We start from the raw sequence: 13,379 nt of genomic DNA, 5'->3' as shown, positions 1-13,379 counted from the left end.
AAACACTAAACTCCCCTCACGCAGACCCAGCGCCCGCCGAGCCGCGCCCACCCCGCGAAATCACCCGGTGACCCGCTAACTCGCCCCGTCGCCCCCGAAAAGGCTGGAGACGATGCCAAGTTACCGCCCCTCTCTGGGCAAAGCATAAGCCCCAGTATAGACGCTGGTCTCCGCCTTCCACCCTCTCACCCCCAACAACCCACCAAGGCGGCCCCGGGCCCCGCAGAACAGATAGATCGCCCTCCCTCACCCGGAGGCACCGATAAACACACCCGTCTTCCCTGAACCCTCTACACGGCTTCTTCATCCCAGAAATGAGAAACAGACGGCCACTCCCGCTCAAACGACTCCGAAGACCCCAATGATCTGCCCCCACAGAAACCCAGGACCTTGCTAAAATAAACTGCATCCTCTGACTCCATCTAGAGCCCGGGACCCAGATAAACGGACCCCTTGTCCTGGAACCCCGCTACACCACGTCAAGGAACCTCAGGACACTGATAAATCACCCTCGACCCTGAAGAGCCGGGACACTCTATGCGGCCACCCACCCCATCCCAAGCCGGAAAAGCCCCAGGACCCCCGATAAACCGCCCCCTCACCCGGAGGAGCCCTGACACCCCCTACACCGCTCTTCGGCGCCCGCACTCGGATCCCACAGCACCGCCTCCTCGCCCCCCGCACTCCCGAACCCCGCCAAGCCTCACGCCCACCAGGGAGCGCCGCGCAGCCCCCGGAGCCACCCCCGTCGCGAGCCCGCCTGCTCTGTGTCCCCGCTCCCCGACCGCTCCTCAGCAGAGACGCGCTCCGGGCTTCCTTACCTGATCAGCGTCGGAGGGCGTGCGGAGGGGGAGCCCTGAGGAAGAGAAGGCGGCGGCAGAGAAGGGGCGGCCCAGGCCTGCGGTGCTGCAGCTCCAACCTCTCCGCGAGGAAGCGTTTGTGTGAGGAGATCCCTCCCGCTCCGCGCGCAGCCGGGAGACCGAGAAACCACCGTGCCCGATGCTCTTCCCGCGAGATCCCAGCCACGGCGGGGGGCGGGGCCACGGCGAGGGGCGGCAGCTGCGGCTCCTCAAGTGACAGCCCTAGTAGCCTGTCGGCGGCAGCGCAGGAGGCGGGACTCGGAGCCTACTACGACCAATTGTAAAATAGGAAAGGTGATTCACCCCGCCCCTTCCCCGCTCCTTATTAAACTGTGGACAAAGATAGTGGAGTAGTGACTGAAGTAGTCGGAGGCAACGGGGCGTTCGCTGCAAGGTAGCTTAGGTGACGTGGCTTGGCTTGTGTCTGGTCCCACTCGGACTCCATAGATACACCTGTTTGAGGAAGAGGCCGGTCTTCACCCCGGTGTAAACCGAGGTGCTGTTACCCTTGGTTGCGGCGCGGCCTGAAGTGTGCTGGTTTTCATCTTCCAGGTTGAAGGCGCGCCCTCCTTGGGTTACCCGCGTCTAAGCATCCGTTTACTTCAGACCCCCCGTACCCTCCAGTTTTGGCCTCTCTTCCCTCCCCACCACAAACAGGGCGTCATTGTTAAGATGCCCATGTTTTCCAAGCCCCAACCCGGGACATCTGATCTGACAAAGGACTCTATTCTGATCTGTGCATTTATTTCTACTTAAAGCCTTCCAGAAAAGTAGAGAGTAAATCTCACTTGAGTCACCAACATAACAAATTCCAAAAGTACAAGAAAAGTATCTTTGTAGACCCCGGTGCCCAGTAGTGTTTGGCACACGGAGGACGTTGAATAAATGTGAAAGGAGTCATTGAAGACCGTGATATTTAAATATATGGAATCTGGACCTGCCCCAGAAAATTCGGCATTCCTAGCCTTTCCTCTATGACAGCCAATCTCTTCACACTTAAATCTAGTCTCTTCATTATTATGCCTATCCTGCAAACTTCATTCATCTTCTTCTCACTGCTTTACCCACAGCAAGTAGCGCCCTTTCTCCTCATCAAGGTTAACCCCTGCACCTGTGCACTGGACCTCAGCCATTCCCAGATTTTGTTTAATCAGCTATCCTTTCTTTCCTCATTATCAATTTCTCTCTCTAATTTAACTCCTTTCTCCCACAAACACATTCAGTCTCTCCCATTCTTTGAACAGAATGAAACCACCCTACCTCTTCCACTGCTCAAACTATCCTACCTCCTCTTTCTTGAGAAACATTAAAGTATGTTTGCTGTCTCCACTTCCTCATTTCTTATTTTTCTCACTGCAATGTTGCTTTTGCTCACACAATCTGCTGCTCTATCGATGGTTACAAAAGTCCTCTTTTCTAATGGACAAATGATCTATTTGGGGTTATTTTTCCCAATGACCTCTCCAGCCTATTGACAATAATGACCATCTCCTCCTTTAGTTCCTTCCTAACTACATTCTCCTGATTCTCTAGCTACTCTTCTGACTTTTTTTGGTCCCCTTTCCTGTTTTGAAACTACTTCATATTGATGTCTTATAGCCACACCTTGTGCATGGTAAGAAAAATGGTCACACATGGTTGCACAGTTTGAATGCCAAAAAGTGGCTCGGACAAAAACTGTTAGAAGAGTCCAGAATGAGGAGACATGGCTGTGAGGCTCGAGCTGGGTTGTAAAACAGTAGGTTGGCCCATGTAAATGCAGGGTGGAAGCAGAGGCCTTTCAGAGCCGAAAAATAATGTGAACCTGAACACAGAGAAAAGGATGCAGGCTGAGCCTGGCTGTGGGTTGACCATTTTGATAGATAGAAGATTCCTGCAGAAGAGTAGTGGGAAGTAAGATTAGAGAAGAATGAAATAGTAAAAGGCTTTAAAAACCAGGCCAAGCTGATTCGATTTGATTCTGTATTAAGTAGGCAGCCAGGACCAACCCTAACATTCTTAGGGCCTGTGAGAAGGCTGCACATGCAGGCCCACATATCAAATGTCTAAATATGTAAAAATTATAAAACAAGGTAACAGACTGTGAAGTTAAAAAAATATTCTATCCTTTCACCTTGACAAATATATTTTCGTAATAACTTGGGAGACCAGGTTTGAATTTAGAATTGTAGGACTTCTCAGAGTTCCCTGCTGGAATGAGGCAGGTCAGGGAGTCCTAGTCCCCACACAGAGCAACCTTTCCCCCTTTGCTTCCCATAGCCAGTTCAGCCCCATACTACACGTACCCACTCTGCCATTCCATGGACACTCTAGCCCATGTGTCCAAGCTCCATTCCCACTTTTCTCCCTCCAAAACAGTCATTTCCTGGCCACTACACAGGTCCAGTAGTGCGTATTTCAGTATCCGGGGGAGAAGCCCACACAGGCCCTGGAAGTGGGCTCAGGGCCATTTGGACAGACAACTCTGGCTCCTGGGTAGCTGGAATGAGATCTGAAGGGGTAAAGTCAGCTCTGGGCACATTCCTTGACTTCATGGGCTCCATGCTAAGTATGTAGCAGTGTAGCTGCAGAAGGGTCAGACCTGAGTCCTGCAAAGGCAGGCCCCTCCTGCCTGCATCTAAAGGTGGTACAGCAGAGCCGCTGAATTTCCTAGTAGAGTACTGACATGTAGAGTCAATCTATAATTTAGAGTACAAATCTATGTTTTTAATGCTTACTACTGCCTCTGTTCTCACACTGGTGTATTAATGGCAGGAATGTACTGGAAATAAAACTCTATTCTTCACTCTACTCAATGTGGCATTTTCTCTCCAATACCATTTTATAAATTATATCATTCCTTGATTCCCTTATTAAATAGTGTATCAAAACACCAGTGTCTCTAAATGTGAGAAAATAGAAAAGCTATGAAGTGCTGTCAGCCTGGAATAAAACAGAACACTTACGTTTGACTTCTAAATAAAAAGGTAGATGTTCTTGAAGAGGCCCCAGTTGAAGGGTACAAAAAAAACTGTACTGAAAAGGCAGTAATCCGCCACAGATGGGGGCACCCTTCTCACCATCTGTCTTTATGGCATGATGCTTCGCTCTGTGGCCTGACAGTCACGCTCTGTTCCCGTAGCCTCTCCATCTGCTACCAAGTGCTCCATTCCTCTTGTTGTGCACTTAGAGCCACCAATGGGCCAGAACCACCACGGTCTCTGTTTTAGAAATCCAAGCATAGAATTCTGCCTGTGGATCCTGCACATTTCTCAGTGGGGCTGTGGATGATTTTAATGTGAGGTGTTGGCACTTGCTTGATCCCAGAACTAGGATCTACTCATAGCCTCACTGTTACCATCTGTGACTGGTCTTTGCCAACCAGCAGCAGAACAGAACCAGCTAGCTTCTTAGTCAGGTCTTACCATCTGCTGCCTATATTCTGACCTATTAGTCTAGGTGAACACAACCAACAAGTTCTGTCCCTGTTCAGAAGCCTTACTGGCATCCCATTCTCTGAGCATACGCTGGAAAAAGCTACCTCCTGGCCCCTGCATATCCATGGTGGGCACAGAAGGTAGTATTGTTTGAAAAGCTGGAAGAAGAAATCTGGGTCTCTCAGACTTGACTTACACTCCATTTTTTAGAGTTTTAGGGGAGTACCATTTGGTTAGGTCAGAAGGCTGAAATTCTGTATGATTACCCCAAGATTGAGGGTGCAGTATTCATCTGTTCATTTGCTGATGCCAGACTAAACCCCTGACTTCGTTTTGTTTTTTTACAGATAGCCAGTTACAAAGGGGGGATCTCAAGAGAACTGTGGTGGTTTTAAAATATATCCAAAAGTTATTTGCTAGACATCTTCTCAAGAAGTAGAACTTAATTCCCCTCCCCCTGAGTATGGGCTAGACCTAGTGACTCACTTCTAGCAAATAGAATATGGCACAAGTGACAGTGTGTGACTTCTGAAACTAGGTTACAAGAGGCATTGTGACTTCTTCTTGGACTCTCTTTGGTCACTCACTCTGGAGGAATCCAGTTGCCATGCCAAAAGGACATTCAAGCAGAGGTCCACATGGCAAGAAACTTAGGCCTCCAGTCAACACCCCTGTGAGTGAGCCATCTTGGAAACCCCAGATAAGCTTTCAGATACTACAGCCTTAGTCTAATACCTTAACATAACCTCATGAGAGACCCTGACTTGGAAACATCAAGCTAAGTCTCTCCCAGATTCCACGCAGAAACTGTGTGAGATAATTCATGTCTATTGTTTGAAGCCACTTCATTTCAGGATTGTTTGTTATGCAGCAATAGATAGCTAACACAAGGGTGTTGAGAGTAGTTCAGTCTACTCCACTCCTGGACGAAAATCTAAAAACTCACAGCCTGCTAGTCATCAGGCACTAACATTACCTAAATGCATTTGTAGCCATAACTTGCTACGGCCAAAGTTCAAGTGGCACCGCACCAAGAGAAAGTCAAAGAAACTATTTCTTCATGGAAGCAAAGATTCCAGTGCCTTCAGATTCTTAAGAGCATCACAGCAATTGGAGATAACCACAACTGTAGAGCCATTTGGAGGCAGCTAATAGTAGGTCTTGAGCAGTAGGGAAACCTTTTCATCCCCAAAGCTTAGAGTGCTTCACAAACATACTACTTTCATCCAATTTTGTGGGAAAGTATGTTTCCATGAAAATGGGGAGGGGACCTGAAACATCTGCTTACCCATCCATATTAGCTAAGATTAAAAAGTTGAAAATTCCATCTATTGGGGCCCTTTCAAAATAAAACTGACATCCTGATAACATTAAGTGCCCATGTGAGAGCAGGCTGTGTTTGACAGCAAGAACATTGAAATTATTTCTGAATATAATTCTATATTTCTGCAGTCTTAACATTGTGAATTAAGATTCAGCAAGAGTGACTTCTCCATTAAACAGAAAAAGAGGAAAATCCACAGAAATGAGAGACCAGTTAGCTGAGTTGTGTACACTGCCTGTTTAACTTCATTTTACATATGTAAGAGTCATATAGATGGGCCATACATACAAAAAGTCAGATAACTTACAAATTGACAAAGATAACTTACAACTAAGAAAATATATTTGAGATATGTTTGCATCTCCATGATTCAAATGATCATAGCACAAATATGCTGACCTTCCATCTCCTTTAGCAGTGACAGCAAAAATTAAATCTTCAAACCACAAGAACCAAGAGAAAATCTGAGTTCTCCACCCTCCCCTCACTGTCAAATATAAGTGACAAATAATCATTGGATGGCTACTAAGTGTAAGGCATTGTGAAGAATGCACAGTATGAGCATACTTCAGAAAGTTTGTGGAAAAATAGAATGAAAAGATAGTACAAATCTTTCCATGAACTTTTTGAAGTACCCTCATATGAGCCACAGTTACTGCCAGAAGCAGAAGGAAGAAGGGAGCAGAGGGAGAGAGGACTTTCCCAGAGAAAGGAAAAACTCCCAATCCTGGAACCCATGAGTGGGGCAGCCTCATAGAACTGCATGAATGGAGCATGAGAGTTGGGTGGTTCCCCAAAGGAAAATTAAGATACCCCTTTTCTGGTAACAGTATCTATATTTCCCTTTGGGGAAAAAAGAATCATATGGACTAGATGAGAATCAGAAATATACAGTACTTTGCATGTAGTTAAGTTCTCTTTTTTACTTAAGCCAATTTGAGATTGGCCACATCACTTGCACCTGAAAGTCTTAACACCAGTGGTCAGGAACTTTGTACAGAGAAAGCAGGATATGAGCTATACACTCAGGATGGATAGAAGTTTGATACACAGAAGGATGGGGGCTGCTTCTGGATGGAGTAAATAATGTAAACAAAAGCTTAAAGTCAGTGAGTAAAAATGTTTGGTAGAACAAACAATTCACCTTAGAGAGTAAGTCAATACAGAAATACAGGTCAGAATCAGTTTACAGATGGGCTTAAAGGCCAGATGGAGTCTGAACTTTATTCTGTAGCCAACACCAATCCATCAGAAGCTTTTAAGCAGAAGAGTGGCCAGATCAAACTAGAGTTTGGCAAGGATCAATCCAGTATAATCTCACAGTTGGATTGAAGTGGGAAAACCCTAGGCACAAGATAATGAGGGCAGAACCCAAGTACAGATTGTGCCTGAGACAGAATGACCTCAACAGTAGGTGATCACTCAGCAAGGCAGAGCAATCAGTTTTTTGTTACCAAATAGTGAGAAACTCTTGAAGTTTTGACCCAGAGACATAGTAGCTAAAATTGGTCATGTATACATTCTACAGATATTTGCTATGAGCTGAGCACTCTGATAGATGTTTGATACATAATAGTAGATAAGACAGCTGTGAAGACTAAAGTCAATGAGGTATACTTCCATGAAACAAATAACTTAAGTACAACCATGATAAATGCTATGAAAATTATTGGGTGCTATGAGATCGTGTACCAGCGGGCCTAATGCCAGTCTCATTACATCCGTGAGAGTCAGGGAAGGCTTCCCAGAAGTAACATCTAAGATGGGATCTGAGGCGGGAGTAAGAGTAGCACAGTGAAGAAGGCTGGTGACTGGAACACTCCAAGCAGAAGCAAGCTAATAAGATTAGGTGATATTTTGATCAAAGGTCTGACAAAATTCCAGTGTGGCGATCCTCCAATGATGTACAAAGAGTCTAAAGAGTTGGGTAGGAGGCAGGATTATACAGGGTCTTATGTGCTATGAAAAGGTTTGGGATTTTATCCTAACGGCAGTAGTAGCATGTTTTTCTGAGGTTGATCAATTCTGTTCTCTGTTTTGATCACAAGAAACAGCCAAGGAAGGCACCAACCTCATGCATATTCCAAGTAGGGGGGTCAACAGATGGTGTGGTGTGACTCTAAGGTTTTGGAGATCTTCTACTTTGAAAATATCTCCCCTTCTTGCAAACTGATGTCTAAAATTTCTCGAACAGGGAATTATTTGATACAACAATGAAAGATCAAATATCAAATGCTAATTCTTCTAGGAAAAGGAACACAGCAGCTTATATTTGCATAAGATGCAAACAACTGAACACCGATCTTTCCTAAGAACAGGTTTTGAGGTCACAGAGAGGTGGAGGACAGGAGGAAAACTGATACCTATAGTAGGAAGAAGAAAAATCAAAGAGAGGGAAAGAGGCATACAAAAGAAACACTGGAGGCACCAGAGAGAATACCCAGTACATAGTACATACTCACCAAATACTTGTAGGAAGAAATGAAAGAAAAGAAAAAATAAATTCTATAATTTTATCAAGGCTTGGCTTCTATTTAAGGTAAGCAAATTGGCTATTTTCTCCCTGAGCCCACACATACCATGTGTGGAAGATAAGGGCAAGGAAAGTAGAGAACTCAACACAAATACATTTTCCAGAAGTCCTCAGGCTGTATAGTTCACAACTTTGATCTGGAGACTACAAGATCAGAGTATAACTTTGCTTTCCAATGAGGAAAACATCCATTTTATCCCCGGGAATGCTGGGAACCTGGAGAACAGGCAGTAATGGAGCCCGGTGAGGCTATTGGGCAAATGACCAGACACTGGGCAAACACTGCAGTTCCGTGCCTGCAGGGTTGAGGCCCAGCACCAGAACTGTGGTGACTTTCGGTCTCTGAGGCTCACTTGCAAGAGCCATTGCCCTTCTTCTGACATTTCTTTAGAAGCCCCTGGAACAAAGTGTTCATTAACAACCCTCAGAGGTTTTGTTTAAACAGCCATATTGAATCATTATTATTGACCGAGAGTCATCCACACCTGCAGACTTTTTCACATATGTTAGGGCAAAAGAGTCTACGGAAAACTACTTTTGAGTAATTAAGAATGGTTCTTCCTTTTATTTCCATGCCACATGAAATGCAAACCTCCTATTTTCCTTCTGTACATTTCAACTAAATATGTATTTTTGTCATATTCTTAGAAGCCTCTGCTGTCAGAATAAGAATACTCCTGGAATAGCTTAGTAAACTTGCTGTGTTAATGGTAACTTGACCTTTCACTGATTTCAAATCAATGAATGGGAAAGCAGTAAGTTACCTTAATTAAAGCATTATCTTCATCAAAGATTATGAGATGGGTAAGAGAAGGGTTCCCTGAAAACCAGCGAGTGCTCTGTGGTCATAACAACCCCAGCATTTTGAAGGTAGCATGATTGAAGGGTCTAAAATTGAATTTGATGATTGGACATCTCCGCAAAATATGAACCATGTTAACAATGATTCCTTTTCCCCAAAAGATTGTTTCCATGGTGATCAACATTGTTTTTTCTAAATTTTTACCCATGCCATTTTTTTCCTCCTCTGTCTAGATATTTGCAAAGCACCTATTACTTGACTATCTCTTCTGTGAACAAGTCCCCAGGAGGGGAAAAAGAATATTTCTTGGAAGAAATGAAAGCCTGTCACTTGTCAAAAAGAGCCCAATTTGCAAGATTATGTAGGGCTTGAGGTTCTCCCTAGAGGGCCTTCCCCATGGGCTCCACCTTCTGCTCAGATGGTGTGAAGGAAAAAGTCCTGGTCCACATCTTTTGTCACTTCTGAGATGTCCTCTTGGGAGTCCAGTCCTTTCTAGACTTTGGATGAAATGATAAGCTGAGGTGGGGAGATGGGCTGGATTGGGAGGAAAATAGCCCTCAGAAAACAGATGCCTCTACTGTGTGTCAGAGACAATGCTACTTGTACACCAGACCATTTCATTTTCTCCTGGTACTCAGGAAGATTTCATTTTCAAGGTGAGACCAGGTACTGGTTCTATCCAGCTATGAGGCAGAAACAATGAACACCTCTTCTTGGCCAGCCCCTAAAATCTCCTGAGACAACCTTTGTTATCTCGCCTCCCCCATTTGCTGACTGGCTGAATACAGAGGAACCAGTTAAGGATTCTAAAGTCCTGAAGATGGAGGGAACATTGGATTGAAGGAGTGGGTCCCAGAATCACCATATGGTAGACTGTCAAACACTTGAACTGATGTGAGAAATACACCTGTGACTGTGTTAAGCTACTGAGATTTGGGGTTATCACAGCAGTTGTCCTACCTAGGCATTAATCAATGAGATATAGCAGGTTTGGGGGCAGACCCAGCAACAGATGGCAGCAGGAAGTCCATGCAGGGAAACAAAGTACAGTGACCAGAGATGAGATGGACTGGTAAGGAGTCAGAGCCCAGGGTCTCTGAGGTGACCCAACATTAGCTGAACATGACAATAAGGAGTCTTGGGATCTGAGGACTGGGACTCCCAAAAGACTCCAGCCCCTGGGAGCACAGTTTGCACAATGAGGGCAAGACAAGGCCTTCACTCTGAAGGAAATAACTGGAACATTTATAAAGGAATCAGGCATGTCAGAGGTTCAAGCAAAAGGATAAGACATAGACCGACAACTTGGACCATGGCTGACTCCATGTCAGTCCTCTGGGGTAATAATACTTGAGGAGGGGTTGGGTAGAATTGTACATATAGAAGGGTACAAAGTGGTCCTGGCAACCACAGTCAGAGCACAGCAAGGCATGGAGCAAATCCAATCAGCACAGTGGGAGATCAGGAAACCAGAGCTCAGGAAGTGAGGCAAGAGTCAGGAAGCCATCTATGGGGTCAGGTGGTGAGAGGTGGCAGGAAGAAGAAGTTAGAGTAGTAACTCTAAGAAAAATGGGGTTTCGTGATCAGCCAACTACCTTCTAATACCAGGTCAAGTAGATTTCAAGGACAGCAAGTAAAAGATGAGAATGGATGCCAATGAGTCAAGAGGTCAGGCAACACCTGACACCAATCACCAAGGAAAGGAAACAAATCACCCCAAGGAAACACCCTCCATCCTCCCTTGCAGCACCGTGAAGAAACTGTGTTCATGTGTTGGTTAAGGTCTGGATTTCCTTGAACATCACTACAACCTACATGTTCCCACACAGAGAATCAACACTCATCTCATTGAGCAAGCAGGAGCTGGAATTATCACTCTAGCTGTAGGTGCTGGACAATTGCCTGCTACTTAGACACTCATAAAAGAGTTTTTATAGGCCATGAGCTATGAGGTTGTTAACATTTACATTCTGTCCCTTGCCTAGGAGTTTGGCTTGCTGTATGTGAAGGATAAGGGTTCTGCAGGTTGATCATTATGGGATGTACTGTATTATATCAGGAGTGTGGTTAGCAGCTCTTGGGATAATTAAGCTCTCATCCAGAGATGAAGGGAGCTTAAAATGACTGGGGATGATACAGGTACATTGAGTTGGACAAATGGTTAATTCTACCTAGGATTCTGTCTCTCGTATAGATGTTTCTCCAGAAGACTCTTCCTCTGAGCTAGGATTTTATTTGTCATAGGAGGAATCTTTACAATATTCTTTCAATGAAGAGAGACACAGCCTTTTGTTTTATAAGCTAAAATAGAGGTTCTGATTAAAAATAAATAAATAAATAACCCTCCAAGAATGAATTGACTTATTTATAGGTTATGAATAATCTTGTTTATACTATAGTGTAAATGACTGTTATCAGCCACTTTCCAGAGCAGGTTTTACTTGTGGAGAGATGGAGAATAGAGTCTCAGAAGTGGGGGTAAGGTGGGACTATGAAGAAGATAAAGTTCACAGAAAGGGAATAGTTAGGGATGCTACTGATAACTCCTTTATAATCTGACCTCAACTTACTCTTCTAGCCTCCTCTCCTGCTTGTCTGCCCACCTGTCAACACTAACCAGATGTCTACCTTTCTCAAGACATATCATGTCCTTCCAAGTCTGTGCCTCCTTGTGTGAATTCCCTATGCTCAGGACTTTTTTCTACCTCATTGCCTCTTCCTGGACAGCTCTTACCTCTCCCTTTAGGTCCAAGTTAAATGTTGTCTCCTTTGTGAAGCCATCCAGTCTTCCAGACAGTACCTGTTGCTGCTTCCTCTGTGTTTCATCAGCGCTTTGTTCAGTCTCTCTTTCAGCCCTGATTATGTTGGATGTCTTCTCCTCTAGTCTGTGAGGCTCAATGGCAGGGACCATCGTAACCCTGTCTCTTGATTCTGTTTCTTACATAGGACCAGGCATTGTCACTTCTTAATAGAAGCCTGCCGAATCGGTGAAAAATTTTTAACTCTACAAATTCCCCCAAAGTTCAACTCTTTTCTCAGACTCCATCCTGCATCCTTGGCTCTCTCTTGGTCTCTCAGCTCTCATTTTTCTTGCTGATAAATTGGAAATAAATACACTTAGGTGTTATGAGAATGAATGAAGATAAAAGTAAACTCCAAGTAGAAACCGTCAAAACATCAAAGCAACCTCGAAGTATTGTTTATATGGCTTTGACTTTGGAAAGGATTTAAAATCAAATGTTGATTTATAAAAACCAACAAATCGGGCCGGCCCAGTGGCGCACTGCTACAGTGCGCCGCTTGGGAGTGCGGCGGTGCTCCCGCTGAGGGTTCGGATCCCACATACAGACCGGCCGCTCACTGGCTGAGCGAGGTGCGGACGCGACACCGAGGGTTGCGATCCCGTTGCCGGTCCCGGTCTGGTACGGGTGCAACACTGAGGGTTGCGATCCGTTGCCGGTCACGAAAAAAGACAAAAAGTAAAAAAAAAAAGTAAAAATAAAAAAAACCCAACAAATGAAAAATCCCAATCCTTTAATAAAGTACCCATTATGTTCCTGATGCTGGACTGGAGGCTAGAGAGAGACATGAATAGCCTTGCACGAATACCTTAATTGTATTGGAATTTACATACATTTTCCACTCCAATTTTGTGAAAACAGATGAGATCAAAATGTTCCACCCATTTTGTTCTCTTGGGCTGGTCATGCACTGCCATGATGAAGATTCATATTTGAATCAATCTACCCACTAAATTAATAACAAGTTAACTTAGAGAGATGAAGTGAAGAGTCCAAAGCAGCATGGTATGGAAGAAATAGCCAGAATCTGAAGGCATTTGTTCTAGTCCCAGCTCCTCTCTTAGTAGATTTTCACTAATTCTCCTCTGTCTGTTTTCTCATCTTTCAAGCAAAGAGGGCTTGGAAGATTGTATTTTTCCAAAGGCAGCCACAGAACTGCCTCACACTGACATGCTCTTCTTGCACAGTGATGTTGATTCTCCCTTCTTGTCCCCTCCCTGGATCCTGGGTGAAACTTTGGGACTGCCTTGATCAATAAGATGCAGCAGCAACAAAACTATGTGATTTCTGAGGTCACCTTATAAAAATGAAGTACAATTCCACCTTGTTCTTGGGACTCCAGCTCTTGGAATTCAGTTGCCATTGTGTGAGGAATCCCACACTAGCCCAGATGAGGAGGCCACAGAGAAAGGTCATGTGTAGATGTTCCAGTCAACAGCTCAGAGGAGGTCCCAGAAGACAGACATGTGAGTGAAGACACATCCAGATAAGTCTAACCTCTGCCTACCGTGTCACCTCCAGCCTTTGAGTCTTCCCAGCTGAGGTCCCAGACATCATGGAACAGAGAAAAGTATTTCCTGTTGTGCCCATATGAATTTCTGAACCAAAGAATTCATGAGCATAATAAAATGGTTGTCTTATGC

General features: G+C 44.7%; 1 protein-coding gene across 2 annotated transcripts in view; it reads right to left on the bottom strand.

The window, feature by feature from the left end:
* Nucleotides 1-879, bottom strand: part of GLCE (glucuronic acid epimerase) — a 118,338-nt gene extending 117,459 nt beyond the window's left edge. For both annotated transcript variants that reach the window (XR_550696.1, XM_008575850.1), the window contains exon 1: nt 822-879. The gene's annotated coding sequence lies outside the window, so the exon portion shown is untranslated. The remainder of the gene's footprint in view (nt 1-821) is intronic.
* Between the last annotated feature and the right edge of the window lie 12,500 nt (nt 880-13,379).

Source organism: Galeopterus variegatus, unplaced genomic scaffold (genome assembly GCF_000696425.1).
Source record: "Galeopterus variegatus unplaced genomic scaffold, G_variegatus-3.0.2 Scaffold1246, whole genome shotgun sequence".
NCBI lineage: Eukaryota > Metazoa > Chordata > Mammalia > Dermoptera > Cynocephalidae > Galeopterus > Galeopterus variegatus.
The sequence above is the reverse complement of the archived record's forward strand: the minus strand, read 5'-3'. Positions and strand labels throughout refer to the sequence as shown.